This window comes from Marmota flaviventris, chromosome 7 (assembly GCF_047511675.1).
Source record: "Marmota flaviventris isolate mMarFla1 chromosome 7, mMarFla1.hap1, whole genome shotgun sequence".
Lineage (NCBI taxonomy): Eukaryota > Metazoa > Chordata > Mammalia > Rodentia > Sciuridae > Marmota > Marmota flaviventris.
In genome coordinates, this window is record NC_092504.1 from 110374977 (window position 1) to 110392005 (window position 17029).

Here is a 17029-nt window from a genome sequence, read left to right on the forward strand (position 1 = left end):
TGGAAAATTTTAGTTTTCATGGAAGATTGTTTATCTCTGAAAACGGAAATTTATAGATTATAAAATGCCTATAGTAAATATTTCCAAATTTGGGCTAAAGACAAAGTTGAAGGGATACAAAAGTTTATGAGATATCATAATGTGAGATGAGACTTATCTGAACTCCGGTAGCCTTCCTTCTATTCTTCCATTATGAAAAGATTACTAATTTCTTATGAAAAAAAAATCAAAATGCCACATAAGTCACTGTCATCTGTACATTACCTCAAATTTTCTGATGGCACTTTCCTAGAAATAATTACAAGATATTTTGCTAAATTACTCTTCTTTATGTTATAAATTTGTATATTCTTATTAGCATTATGTAAAAATATTTTCTCTGAAAACATTTATTTACAAAATCTGAATATTATCACATTGTAATAATGCCAGATGTGGAACATCTCAAAAAGCTTGAATATATAATATATAATATAATTATATAACATGTGATATATTACATGTAACTATATTACCTTATAGTAATGTTCACTATAGTTACACATGTAATATATATGAAAAGATAACAAACCAATATGTATATTATTCAAATATATATTGTAATATTGTTATACATGTAATATAATTATTTTACATTGTTAATTTATGTTAATTAATATAAGAAGTATATAAATTCTGGATTATAATTTCCAACCTATCTTATTGCACCTGTGTCAATTTTATATTGAAAAGTTTGCAAAACTGAAAACTGGGGACTTAATTTATTTTAATGTATGAAATAAAAAATGTCCAGTGCAGCAATGTTGAATATACTAGCAAAAGCATAGGGTAGGTAGTAGCAACAAAAACACGTCTTCAGGGAAATAGAATATACACATTTCTAGTTTTTTATCACTGAAGCTGCCAGGTAATTCATTTATAAATGATCCTAACTAGGAGACATTCAGCCTAGTAAACAAAGTTTATAGCATTAAGTGAAAATGCAAAAAAAAAATGCTTTATTTGACAATAGATATTAATAATGTCCAAAAGTCTCTAACTACAATATGAAAAATACATGAAAAAACCCATTGATGGATATACATAAGCCTATCTTGTAAATTATTTTTAAAAAGTCGAACACCAAAAAAATAAAATAAAAATAGCTTGAGACATTTCACAAATAAACATTACAAGGAGAATTACACATGACAAGGAGAATTACAAAGAGCATTATCCATATAACTTTTTTTACTAAATGAAATAACAGTCTCCACCTTATTCCTATAGAAAGGTCATGCAAGGTGTACAGGATGATGAATGATCTTGACCATTTTTTTATGGCAATTTAAATTGCTACCAAAATACTTCTATGAAAGTCATTAAAATAATTTGAAATACATGGCCAAAGTTGTTATATCCAGGATTGTAATATAGGTTTTTCTTTAATATAACATCACCTTTAATATAAAAAATGAATAATGAAGAACAAAATATCCAACTGTAGGACATGAATGAGTGTACATGTTCACTCACTGAATGCAACTCTTTATAACCTTTAAAATATAAAGGTTCATTAAGATATTAATATAAAATCTATTCATGCTCAATATTTTTGCCAAGTGAAAAGATAGCAAACCGATATGTATATTATTCAAAGATTTTACATAAACACAAATAATTTTACAAGAGCAATCTGAACATATCTCAAAATATCAATCAAAAACAATGAATGTTGTAATTAACTAGTTTTTTTGCATTTTTCTATTGTCAAATATTCAATAATAAATACAAATTTTTATTATGAATTTTAAAAGAGCAATGAATAAATTTTAAACAATAACAAAAAGAACAAAATGTACCTGATATTTACTAAACTTTTTTTTTTATATTGGAATTTGATTTCATTTAAAATGCTAAAATATAACAATGTTAAAAATATATCCTTTTTTATAGACTCTGACAATTGTTACATTTTTTTAAGCTTTGAGGGGAATTTATATATGAAGCATACTTCAAATGAAACAACTCACTGGGCACATAATTCATAGGTCAACAAAAGCATGGAATTGTCTGGAATTCCATGGAATTGTCTACCTTAACTTTTCAGTTTTAAATCATTAAGCCCTGTTTCAGTATAGCTACAATGCTATCTCACAATTAACTATGTGAAATGTTGTTCTTTTACAAAAGAATTTTCATTTACTTTCAGTTTTTCAAGTAATTCAGAATTCATTATGGTGCTTGATCATTTGCTTTTAAATGTGCTTCTAAAAATGGGAAATAAAAATTAGGGAAAAACCGTTGAGATAAAATTAGATTTAGCAGGCTGAGATTGTGGCTCAGTGGTGGAGCGCTTGCCTAGCATGTGTGAAGCACGGGGTTCAATTCTCAGCACCACATATAAATAAATTAATAAACAAAATAAAGGTCCATCAACAACTAAAAAAAATTGGAGAATGTGCTTACTTTTTTCTATGAATGAAAATTAAATTTTGTTTTAAACAAAAATCTCTGGGGTAAAAATAAACAGGAATTCCTCAATTCTCTTTTTAAAATATAATACTCTCATAATTCATAGGAAATATGACTTTAAAGTAAAGTTGAAACAATAAAATTTGTATTTACAACTGACAGACAACTCAGTAATGGCTCTCAAAGTTTCTGTACATAAAAAAGATAGTGAAATATTTATCTGCTGTCATATATATACACATATATATATATATATATATATGTCATATATATATATATATATATATATACATATATATATATATGACAGCAGAATGTATTTTGATTTATTGTATACAATTTCAGCACCACTTTTCATTTCTCTGGTTATTCATGATATAGTGTCATACCATATATGCAGTCATATATGTACCTAGAGTAATGATGTCCATCTCATTCCACCATCTTCCTGCCACCATATCTCCTTCCCACCCCTTCATCTCCTTTACCCAAAGTCCCTCCATTTTCCCCATGTCCCCCAATTATGGTTCAGCATCCACTTATCAGAGAGAACATTTGATCTTTGTTTTTTTGCAATTGGTTTACTTTGCTTAGCATGATACTCTCCAACTACATCCATTTACCTGCAAATGCCGTAATTTTGTTGTCTTTTAATGTTGAGTAATATTCCATTGTTTATATATGCCACAGTTTCTTTATCCATTCATCTGTTGAAGGGCATCTAGGTCGGTTCCACAGTTTAGCTGTTGTGAATTGAGCATCTATAAACATTGATATGGCTGTATTACTATAGTATGGTGATTTTAAGTCCTTTAGGTATAGAATGAGGAGTGGGAGTGGGAGTGGGAGAGCTGGGTCAAATGGTGGTTCCATTCGAACTTTTCTAAGGAATCTCTACTCTTTTGAAAGAACAAGGCTTTCATTCCAAGTAAGAACAGCAAGGTTTGGCACTTTGCATTCCACTGTTCCTGGCTGCCCTTGATAGGTATTTCTATCATGTCTCTAATTATACTTCTCTCTTTTATTTATTTTTAGATATTTTTTTTCTCTTACTGAAAATGAAAAAAAATTTAGGAAGACAAGACTGAATTAATATATTCTGCAATAGCAACACCAATAGACAGCGATGTCAGGCAACTCTGATTGACAACATTGTTCAGTCAAGGACAAGACTTCCCTGTATACTTTTGATCTTCTTTGGACTACACTTCACTCTTGTTAGTCAAGGTCCACAGACCTTGTAAAGAGAATAAAACATTAAAAAGAGCAATCAATCTCTGTTTAAGGATCAACTGTTTTATAACATCTTTTTTCTTACACTCAAATTTTAGAATTTGCCAAACAACATGGACTTTTTCTCTTGCTACCCTTGTGCCATCTGTCATATTACTTTTATTAAGCACAGCACCTGGTCTGTGTTTTCCTGCTTTTACTTGAATTCCAAAAATAAGCAAAGAAGGGGACAGATTTCAGTTCCTTTGTCCATTTTAAAACCATGAGAATGAAATAAACCTTTCATAACAAACTTGAAAATGTTTTTAAAATAAAAATGCAAGAAAACATGAAGCAATTGAATGAATCAGATGTCACTGAGTAAATAGAAGCACATTCTATGAAGTCTACAATCATTCCTCACATTAAATAGGAAAAGTAAAGCGTTCAATAGGAGAGATAAATTTTTGTGTAGTAGGCATTAAAGGAATTTCTCCATGTCTAAGTGCTCCTCAATCCACTTTTTAGGTCAAAGAGAATATTCATTACTTCTTTTCTTAAGTATTCTTTAGTTGGACACAATACATTTATTTCACATATTTATTTTTATGTGTTGCTGAGGATTGAACCCAGTGCCTCACGTGTGCTAGGCAAGCACTATACCACTGAGCCACAACCCCAGTTCCTCATTACTTCTTAATAATTCAAGTTCATACTAAAAGTAATTTAATTATCCCTGATATTCATAGTGACCTCCACGTCCAACTCAATGGCTTTTTAAACTTTGACATACAAAGAGGAATAAATGATAGGAGAAATTTCAGACTAAGTTGCCTACTTTATATAGTCCTCAGGTGTAACTGGTCTGCTTTTATCTGCTTTTAATTTTTCTTTTTAATTTAGCAAATTTCTGTAAGATTCCAGCTAAGATTAATTACTTCTTTAAAAATCTCAACAAGACTATTCTTGGCTATGGTGATTATTTTTTATTAATTAGAAAATTAAATAATGCTTAGGTTCAAACTATGAGTCATGTTAGACCATTGTTTGGCCAATAGTTATATTTACTTAACTGGCATTAACCAAAGATATGTAATAATATAAAACCTAAACTCTTTTTTGTTGTCACCAAAGAAAAGTAGTTAGTGAAGTGTCTATTCCCACTTCTTTCAAATGTTAAATTTATTTTAATAACAATTTATGTCTTTTCACATTTCCTATTAAATTCTAAATATCATAGTCCCAGAAGCTCATCCCTGGCAAAAACTATCACAAGTCACATATTTTCATTACATTTTATTTGTTTTCCCAGTCTCCATGTCACCATTTTACTCCTAATTTTTTGCATTCACAACACATATTATTCCTGTATTTGAATTATATACATTGTCATAATAGCAAAAGTTACTATCTCAAGAATTGGCAATTGAAAGCTGGAGCAGTGGTGAATGTCTGTGATCCCAGTGGCTGGGGAGGCTGAGGCAGGAGAATCGTGAATTCAAAGCCAGCCTCAGCAATGAGGAGGCACTAAACAACTCAGTGAGACCCTGTCTCTAAATAAAATACAAAATAGGACTGGAGATGTGGCTCAGTGGCCAAGTACCGCTGAGTACAGTCCCCAATACCCCCCACTGCCACCCCAGTTGTGAACTGATATGCTTAAAGTAATTAAAATGAGGTTGGAAATGGGGGAAAATGAAGGAGTACTATAACATAAAAGTGTTTTAAAAAATGTTCAGGTACTTTAATAAACGTGATTCTACGAATTTCACAATAAAAATTTCTAAATGTGGCAATTAAATAAAAATAAAAACTTATTAATGAGTCTGTGGCCACAGTGATAGATAATAATTTGAAGTTGGGATCTGGTTCCAAATTGGACAGCAATGGACAGTAACTGTCAAACCATAAGTGCCTACTTTTGGAACAGAGAACAGCAGATAGGAAATGAGGATAAGTTCTTAGAGTCTTACTCTGGAAATAAATTTAGAAGAATGAGCATTTTCATAGGCCCTTTGATTATAGAACAGCACACTTGATAGTTGATAGAAGTAAAGAAGTCTGACCATATGGGACTGAGAGAATATGCTCTAAAATTCCAATGTCTCATAGGACTGAAACTATGTCCTGACCAGTTAGTATAACCTGGCTAGCCACATGGAGTACCTTGAAAAGAAAAGATGGCATAAGTGCAAAACTTCCATATAAGGGAAGGCACATAAACATAAAAAAGCAAGACATATGGAAGAACATGAAGATTCAAATCAATAGCACATGAAGAAATAATAATATTTAATAATAAGAGAGACATAATAATAATACAGAAAAATAGATAACTGAATGATAGGAGATTGTCACTAATATTATATAAATGACATCACATTATCCAAGAGGCTCAAACACAGTATATACTCTCCAAGAATAGAAGGAAGCAAAATATCCATAAAAACAAGAAGTCATAAGAAAAATAATCTATATTAGCTAAAATAAGATAGACATCCAAAAGAATCAATTGGAGAAATATAATTCTCAGATTTTAAAAAATCTAATAGATTTAAAATATTCTATAATTAGCACAAAGAAAATATCAATTATTTGGAAGACAGAATTGAATAATTCATTTTCAATAAGCTAGAGAAAAATATGATAAATGTGAGAAATTTAGAAGATATGGTAATTTTATGGAGAACTTCAAAATAAGTCACAGAATTTTTATAAATAAAACATAAACAAATATCACAAAAGGATTGCTGGCTCAAAATATCCCATAATAGTAAAAAAAAATGTAAGATGTCAAAACAAAAATACACACAAATTTAAAGCAGTCTGATTAAAAATGCAAGCTAATGGTAGTAAACCCATAGGACATCAAGAACAAAGAAAATTTTATAAAGCATTAGCACAATAATTTCAGAAATGTTAGCTACAAGATATAGATTTGAACAGTGCTAAATTTGTAAAATATATTTAAAATATATATTTGACTCACCAAGTATATGATTGCAAAACACAAAAAAGAAAAGTTTAGATTTTAAAGTAATGAAATCAAGATATTCTTCATAAAAATATATACACAAGAAAATGTCATAAAAATACTAACACAATGCTCAGAATGTAGCCTAGGGATACAGCTCTTGTCTGGTTTACATAAGACCCTGAGTTCAATCGCTAGCACCATCAAAATGGTAATAATAATTAATAATGATAGCAATAATAACAACAACACAAACTTAGCTAAAAAGTAAATTGAATTTAGGTATAATTAATATGATGGTTAATTTTATATGTCAATTTGATTGGACCCAAAAGTGCCCAGATATTTGTTTAAACCTTTTTCTGGCTGTGAATTATCAGAATAAGTAAAGCAGATTGCCCTTCATAGTATTAGTCAGCCTCATCCATTCCATTAAAGTTTTGAATGTAATGTTTTAGAACACAGAATAAGGAAGAATTTGTCCTCTCTCATAGACTATCTTAAAGGTGAGACATTGAACTCCTATCTTCAGATTAGAACTTGGACTAGAACTTACACATTTGATTCTCCTGGTTTATAGGCCTCTGGACTCAGACTAGAATTCTAACATCAGTGCTCTTCTGGGTCTTTAACTTGCTGAATGAATAACTTGGAAATTTTCAATATCCGCGATTATGTGAACCAGTATTTCTCTCTCCCTCTCTACTTCTTTCTGCCTCACTCTTCTCTCTCCCATCTCCTTCAGTCTCAATTATATTTGTTCAATTTTTCCGGAGGACCCAGACTGATATAGACTTTAGAATTGAGATAGGTTCTAAAGAAAGAAATTAAGATTTAATATTCTGAAATTATTGGATGTTCTGAATTGGCTAAAATTTCTAATGATGTTGATTAATGACTTCTAATGTAGAAAGAAAGAAAGAGAAGAGAGGGAGGGAGAAAGGGAGAGAGGGAAAGAGGGAAAGAGGGAAAAAGAAAGGAAGAAAGAATGGGAGGGAGGGATGGATGGAGGGAAGGAAGCATAAAAGGGAAAAAATGAATCCAGGGACTGACATTCCCAGTTCATGTATTTCATAAATGACCTGAAAGTCACTCTGTGCCCTGAGAAAGACCTTTATCTCCTTGGGTCACAGAATTGACCCTACTGAAAATCAAATGCAGACTCCTCTCCTGAAATTGACTAAATGACAACACAAGTTTAACTCCTCAGCTTATAGAGTGGCTACAATTATAGCAAAGGCATCAATTGAAAAATAGTGGTATCCTGTAAGTTGTACTGAAGACGAGGGAAGAATCTGATGCAGTTGTGGAAATTGAGCCCCTAAATTCTGATTAATCTTTTTGGTAGTAGAACCAGCCTCCCAATCTCCAGTGTTTTTGGCCTTTCCACTACTGTCTGAAGGGAATAACTCTGCACTGTATGAGGAAACTCTAATGGCTTCCCCTGAGGCAATTACCATGTAAGACAAGGCTCATTATCCTCAGAATTCATCTCCACTATCCCTCTTCTCTAATAGACTTACAATCCTAGCAGGCCCCAAAGTACAAAGTATGACCCATGAGGACATATTCTCCAATCCAAAAGAACTATTAGAGTTTTCTAATATACACAAAAATAAATACAGGGAGCATATGTGGAAATGAATATTAAGGATGTGAAATAATAGTGTAAGGAACACAAAGTTAGAATATCAAATTTATTGATATGTGTCACTAAGAAAGAATTCTGTACTTAATATTTCATTCCAGGGAGTTAGAAAAGGATTTAACTGTTTGTTTGGTTGGTTAGTTGAAACAAATATGAACCACAGTAAATAAATTATAAATGCCTGTTTCACTTTGATGTATATAAAGGTATTCAAATGTTATTTGAAGGCTTACAGAGATTGAAATATTACAGTAAATATGTTGTTCAAAGACTACCCACATGGGAAAATCCAAAAAACATACCTTTACCCACTACTGTGAGAAACAAATTTGTGAAGGTAGCTCCTACATCTATTATTCTGATTTACAAGCTAGACTTCACAGTGGGAACCAAAGTCAATGAATTGGGAAAACAAAATGGTAGGAGTTAAGAGCACTCAACAATGAACGTGTGATTACTATAATGGATAGCGGACTCAAAGCAGCATCTAAAAGAGTCTGATTTGTAAAGTACTTCAACATTCTTGACTTGATTGTGTAGTTCCTAGACGTAAAATATCAGAAGTCAACTAAATTTTACTTGATATCTATAAGCTGTACTATTCTGGGCCCAGAATAAATGTTGAAACTAAATTATACAAAACAAAATCATGTCCTCTTGCTATGATTTGATTGTTTATCCCTTCCAAAATTAAGGTGAGAATGTAACTGCCTTTGTGATAGTACTAAGGGATGGGACCTTTAACTTGAGTTTAGGTCCTGAAGGTTCTATCCTCATAAAAACATGAGTATCTTTATTATAGAAGTGTGTTATTGTGGGAGTGAATTCCTATTGAAGGAAGACCTTATTTACTTGGAAGTGAATTCACCCCTTCTTACTCTCACTTTCTATCATATTTCCCTCCGCCCTTTCACCATTTGATAAACTCCACCACATTATGATTCGAAAAGAAGTTCCTTTCCATATGCCATGACCTTAATAATGGACTTCACAGCCTCCAGATGTATCTATCAATAAATTTCTTTTTATTGTGAATTATCCAGGTTTTTGTATTATGTTATATAAGAACAAAACAGACCAAGCATCCTTTATTCAAAGACTTTTTGAGCCGCTCAAATAAAGACTCATAATTTACAGACTCATAATTCCTTGAATGAGGGGTGATCAGATAGCTACAGGAAGGTCACCAGAACACTGACAAAGTTTCATACTGTTAACATTTCTTCTAGTACTTCCTATTGGGATCCATGACTCTTTTCCAGGATAGATGTGCATTGGGTAAAAGAAAATGAGTTCAGCATTTAGGACTACTGAATACTGGCTCTGATGTGATACTAATTCCAAAAGACCCAAAATGTCATCTCAATCTACCTGCCAGAGTAAGGACTTATGAAGGTCAAATAATCAACTGAGTTTTTGCTCAGGTACATTGAACAGTAAGCCCAGTGGGTAACTAAGCCTAGCTTTTAGTTATTTCCTCAGTTTCAAAATGTGTATTAGAGTAGATATCCTCGGAAGCTGGGAAAATCACCATATTTGTTCTCTGACCTTTGGATTAATGGCTTTTCTGGTGGGAAAAGCAAAGAAACCAAAAGAACTGCCTCTACTTATTAAATACAAGGCAGAATACAATGCAGAATCCCTGGAGTGACTATAGAGCTTTGAAATATGTAGAGGTGATAATTTTTACCACATCTCCCTTTAAGTTTCCCTTTTGGTCTGTCAAGAAAACAGATGGTTCTTGGATAATGACTGTGGATTATCAGAAATCTAAACGGGTAATGACTCCTGTGGTACCTGCTATATCAGATATCGTTTCACTGCTCAAGCAAATTTGCACATCCCCTAGCACCTAATATAAAAGAACTGCTCTGAAAATTGAATTTTTCTTAATACCTGCTGGTAAAGATCACTGAAAACATTCCATTTCAACTTACAAGGCCATCGATACACATTAAGTGTCCTATCTCACAAGTATATCAACTTTTAAGCCCTATGTGAAAATTTAATTCATAGACACCTTGATTACATTTCCCTTCCATTTGATAGCATCCTGACTCACTACTCTGATGGGACCTAGTTAGCAAAAACTAGCACCTGTTGTAGATTTATTCGTAAGACCCTTTTATTTCAGAGGGTGGGAAATAAATTGGAAAAAAATGGGACTGTCTACTTCAATGAATACTTTAGGAAACCAGTGGTCTATGGCATATCAAGATATCATTTTTAAAATAAATCATGTTATTTCATATGGCCCTTCCTACAACAAAAAGTAGTCACAATTGCTATTAAACCTCTTTAGATTTCAGAGGCCACATATTCCTCATTAGAATGCGTTGCTCTGGCCTATTTATGGAGTTACTTGAAAAGTTGCTGTTTTTGAACAAAATAAAGCTCTGTAATAGGTACAGAGTGCTGTACAAGCTGCTCTGTCACTTAAACCATGTGATATAGTACATTTAATGGCATTTGAAGTGTTACTGACAGGTATGTATGCTGTCTGTGGCCTTTGGCAGGACCCTATATATGAACTGTAGCCAAAGCCTTTAAAATTTTGGAGCAAAGCCCTACCATCAGCCACAGATAGTTATTCTCCTTTTGAAAAATAGCTCTTGGCCAGCTATCAGGCCTTAGTAAAAACTAAATGCTTAACCATGGTTCACTGAATTATCACATGACCTGAGCTGTCCATCATGAAGTGGGTGTTATCATCCAACCAAATCATAAAGTTAGATGTGCATAGAAACATTGCATCATCAAATGGAAGTGCTATATTTATCATGGGCCATCAATAAGCCCTGAAGGCACAAGTAAGTTACATAAAGAAGTGGCTTAAGTGTGCATGTTCTCCAGTGTTGCTACATTGTTTCTCTCTCCTAGCCACTACTTTTATGGTCCAATGGGGAGGTGCCTATTTTGAGTGACAGAGGAAGAGAAGGTTCAGGCCCTATTTATAAGTTTTTCTGTCCAATATATGGGCACTATCTAAAAGTGGACAGATTCAGCACTGAGATTCCTTTCTAGGATATCCCTGAAGGACACTGATAATGGGAAATCCTCCCAGCAGGAAGAACTCCAAGTAGTAGACCTAGTTGTGCACTCTCCTTGGAAGGATAAATGGTGGAGTAGGTGACCATATACCAATGGATTGTGGTAAATGATTCGATTGGATGGTAAGAGACTTGGAAAACACATTATTATAAAATTAGTGACAAGGAAATTCAGGAGAAAACATATGGATAAACCTCTGAATGGTAAAAATGTGAATATATTTGTGTTCCATGTGCGTGCCCACCAAAGGAACTCAGCAAAGAAATATTTTAATAATCAAGTGGATAGAATGATATGTTTTGTGAATACTAGTCTTTTTTTCCCCCAATCATTCCTGTCATCATGCAATGAATTCTTGAACAAAGTGACCTAGGTTATGCATGGGCTTAGCAACATAGACTTCTAAATATGAAGACTAATATGGTTAACTTGGACCGATGCTGAGCATCTGGTCTGTGAGCATCAGAGACCCAACACTGAGTTTCCTGTACATGGCAATGTTTCCTGGGATGAGATTTTATCCCTTATCTACCATCTGGAAGGTTGACTACCCAGGGCCACTTCCATATGGAATAAGCATCATTTTGTTCTTAACAGAATAGGATTGGGGGGCTAGGGATGTGGCTCAAGCGGTAGCACCCTCGCCTGGCATGCGCCGGGCGCTGGGTTCGATCTTCAGCACCACATAAAAATAAAATAAAGATATTGTGTCCGCCGAGAACTAAAAAATAAACATTGAAAAATTCTCTCTCTCTCTCAAAAAATAAATAAATGAAATAAATAAATAAATAAATTGGGGTGGGGGGTATTTGGTTTTTTGTTTGTTTGTTTGTTTGTTTTTGGTACCAGGGATGAAATCCAAGGGTGCTTAAGCACTGAGCCCTATCCCCAGTCCTTTTGACTTTTTATTTTGAGACAAGGTCTTGCCAAGTTTATTAGAGCCCTGCTAAATTGCTGAGGCTAGCTTTGAACTTGTAATCCTCCTGCTTCAGTCTCCTGAGCCATTTGGATTATAGATGTGTATCATCATGCCTGAAATCTTAATATAGACTTGCCTTCTCTGAAAGTAATACTTCTGCCAATACAATTATTCTTTTGCTTACATAATGCCTTGTCCAACAGAATCATAGTCTGATTAAGACACTCATGTCACAGCAGATGGCATGTGACTTTAGAATCATGCTCATGGAACTCTCTGGGATTTTATCATCTTCTTCACTATCCTGAAGGAGCTGGTTAGATAGAACTGGTCTTTGGGGAGTTCAGTGGCAACCCTTGCAGGATTTGGGCTGGATTCTTCAAAATGCTCTGTACACTCTGATATAACATCCTTTTTGTGTTGCTGTTTTTCCATAACCAGGATTCAAAGGGGCTGGAATCTTAGTGGTACTACTCACTATTGCCAGCACGGACCCTCTTGCAAAATCTTTGCTTCTCATTCCCATTATCTTATGTTCTACCAGTCTAGAGTTCTTAATTTCAAATATAGGAATGTTTCCCCAGGAGACAACATTGATTATTTTGCACTGGAAGTTAAAATTATTACTGAGCCACTTCTGACAACCCATGATTCTGAATTAACAGGTCAAGAAGGGAATACTAATCTGGCTGGAATAATCATTGATTCTGTCTTATTTCTACCAAGGATAAATTTGATTATTATTCCACAGTGAAAGAAAAGAAATGTACATCTGGAGTTTAAGAGATTCTTTAAGGTACCTCTTATATTACCATGTCCTGTGAATAACAATGAAAACTGCAACTCAATCCAATTACTACTACAAATGGTTCAGAGTTTTCAGGAATAATAATAAGCTAGTCTACAAGGTAAAATGCCATAACCAACTTGAGATGTTTGATGAAAGCAAAGGGAATACAGAATGTGAACTGGAAGAAGGTTGTCATAAATGCCAACTAAAACGGCATGACCGGTTATAAATAGAGGTCTATAATTGTCATAAGTATCTCCTCTTATTTTATTATGAATACATTTTTTATGAATAATTTTGATCTCTTCCTTACCTTAACTTTTACATGAAACATAAAGATGTATAGATTTTATGTTATAGAATTTAAGTATTGTTATTTTACATTGTAGTGTTTAGGTTGTGGGTTATCAAAAGTAAAATAAATATCCCTCAAAGTTTTAATCCCTCTTCTAGGGGAGAGTGGTTAGTGCATTTTTGGCTACATACAAGACAAATTTATTACATTAATTTGAAAATTGTGACCACTTACAGTCTTTAATTGGATATTAACTAAGCTTTAAGGAGATGTTTATTGCCATGCATCACTGCCTATAATCCCAACAGCTTGAGAGGCTAAGGCAGGAAGATAGCAAGTTCAAAGCAACTTAGTGAGGCCTTAAGCAACACAGACCTTGCCTCAAAATAAAAAATAATAGAAAGGGTGGGGGATGTGGCTCAGAGGTTAAGTGTCCCTGGATTAAATCCTCAGTACAAAAACAAACAAATAAGCAAACAAACAAAACCAAAAAACTCCCTTCTTTTGTATTATTGACAAAAGAAGGGGTAGGTTTATGATGGTCAATTATATGTGTTAATTTGCTTGGGTCCCAGGGTTCCTGGATATCTGGGTAAACATAATTTTTTTATGTTTAACATAATAAAATATCTAAAATGATAAAATATCTAAATAAAATAATAAAATGTCTAAATATTCAAAAAAAGTTGTAAGAATATTAAAAACATGTTTTAAATTGATGAGCAATGAATTATCTAATTACAATTTAAATTATATTATAATAATACAAATTGTTACTGACATAAAACAACCTAAGCAAGGTAACAATAAAGAACTCAGACTAATTACAATATATATAGTAACACTATATGAAATAAAAGTCTCTAAATACATAAATTCAAAATTATAATTTTAAATAAATTGTATTGAATAAGCCACTTTTTAAAATATAAAATTTTTATTATCTTTATGTATATATTTGTCTGAAATAAATTCTACTAATTTATATAGATATGAGGTTCTCTGACATAGTTTTGAATTGTGGGAGGGAATAATCATTTTTTCCTAAGCAACTCAAGATTTATTGCACACACTGTGGCCAATTCAACTGCAATTTCTCAAGGTTTTGCCTTCTATATATTTATTTATCTTAGTATTTGATAATCTTCGCTTTATGACTATTCAAGTGAAATTGGTAGTGATTAGAAAGTTTATCTATTTGTACTACCTACTATGAAGTAATTATGGCTTAATCAAAAGTCACTTGGATGTGATATAGTTTCAGGAATACTTGAAATAAGATACACATAAAAATTGATTTATTATGATAATCAGATTATTACCATCCAATACCAGAATAAATGAGTCAAAAACCAGCTGAAAGCTTTGTAAAAATGAATTTACCCATTGAAAAGTTATTTTATGTGCATATAACATAAAATATGTCACTGTTAGCTAGTCCAAACACAATAATGAATGTGATTTAAGAAAGAATATTAAAAGTAAATATCTTCTTGTGAAGGACTTTATAAATTTTTAGACTAAGCAATTAGTCTCAACAAACATCAGTATTAAGGCTTAAAATATACAATTAATTAATCAAGGTATTAAATATGTAGGTTTTATTAAAAATACAATATCTACTTCTTTTCAATTGCCTGCAGAATATAAAGTTTTCTGCAGTGGCATTCACATGATTCTAATTTATATACACCTAAAAATTAATAATATTTGATTATAGTCATTGTTTTGAAACAATTATGTTAAGAAAATATTTTTCTTATAACAAATTCTTAAGACTTTTTTTATATGGCAGTACAATAGTGAAGAATTATAATACAAATAAGACCTTTGTCATCACTACTTAAGTATCTTCAATTATCAATCAACTCTTGTTTTTAAATTATTTTGAAAGACCCATTCCCCAAACATATATATTTAAAAAATCACACTCATGAAGACCTTTTTCATTTTAATAATGCTTTAGTTTTGTTCATTTGAAGGTTTAGAGGAAAAAAATCTCAATTTGCTCTGGCTAATATGAACTATTTGCAAAATCCACAAGGAATCAAGGGATACAAGGGACAATTTCTGTAGTCACATAGTCAGGACAGAGGGCTACAATAAAGTTCATCATTGATATGATAGAAAGCAGCAATAGTCTGGGAAGCCTGTTAGAAGCAGTGAGAATCTGTTCCATAGCTTGTCCTGTTGTTCTTAACCTGTTTGTTCTCATTTAATTGTTGGAGGACTCTGCCTTTGTCTACCATGTAGCTGTAGCTATGGTCTCTACTGTATCATATTTTTGCCAACAGTCTTCTTTTATCTCTCTGTTTTTATGTGTTTCTTTTACTTGATTATTTCTATCTCAAATTGAACATCTCCAATAGAGAACATAAAATTGGGTTTAAACCTTAGTAAAAAGCAGTCTTTCAGGATAGGGATCCTGGGTCCAGTGTCTTACAAATGTCCATTATGTGAATTTCTGATCCTTGGTCCAATCATCCATAGTATTCATGCAGAAAGAGGATCTACTTAGGGTAGGATCATATAGATTTCTTGGAAAGAGTCAGTTTAAATAATAAGCATCTTGAAGTGCTTTTCTAGTACCAACAGGATAATTTAAACATGACAGTGTCCAACTATTATATTGTTTTAACAAAGTAATCTTTCAATATCACATTCATTGGATTCAGGGAAAGAAATCTAAGACATAAAAAAGAGGCTTTGTGGAGAGCAGCCTTCAATAAAAGTAATGGAAGAAGGCTTTGAAGATGTATTGAAGTTCAGGGTGAAATTTCACATAGATGATAGGTTGGTTGATTTGAAATGATGGAGAGGAGAGGAGACGAGAAAAGAATGAAGGAAGAAAATATAGGAAGGAAGGAAGCAAGAAAGGAAAGAAGGATGGATGGAAGGAAGGAAAAACAAAGTTACATTGTTTTAGTGATATTATTCTTATAGACAATTAAACAATAGAGTTTTAAGCAAAAAAATAATCCTCATGAAAGGAAGTACATGATTAAAAAATACTCTGGGACAACAAAATAAAAAATAGTTCCATGAAATAATATGAATTATTTCAAAGTCTTCCATTCTTGCTTCCATTCTAGAGTCTTGGGGTTCTTTTCTCTTCTTTATACAAAGGCAAAAGTGATGGGGGGGTGAGGCTGTCAGTGATAATATGTGAGATGTCTTAGCGTCTATAAGACTCAAGAGGAGATAAGGGACTGGCTGATTGGAGGACATATGAATAGTGGGACAAAGAATATAGAGCAGGGAGAACAGTATGAAGAAAACTGATTTGAAAGGATGAAGAGTAATAAGAATAAGAAAGAGATGGTATGAGCATGGGTGAGGGTAGCACAGTCATAATCTGAATGTGTGACAGTAAGGTCCAGTTCTTTCATATCATCATTACATGATTTTATGTCATTTCCTAACTCTTTATAACTTGGATTTGATATTTTAAAAGTCTTAAAAATATATCTTAAAATATTAACCTTTTTTTAAACCAGGGATTGAACCTCAGGGGTGTTTAACCATGGAGCCACATCCCCAGCCCTTTTAAAATATATTTTTTACAGACAGGGTCTCATTGAGTTGCTTAGGGCTTTACTGGGTTGCTGAGGCTGGTTTTGAACTCACAGTCCTCCTGCCTCAGCCTCCTGAGTCACTGGAATTACAGTTGTGTGCCACCACACCCG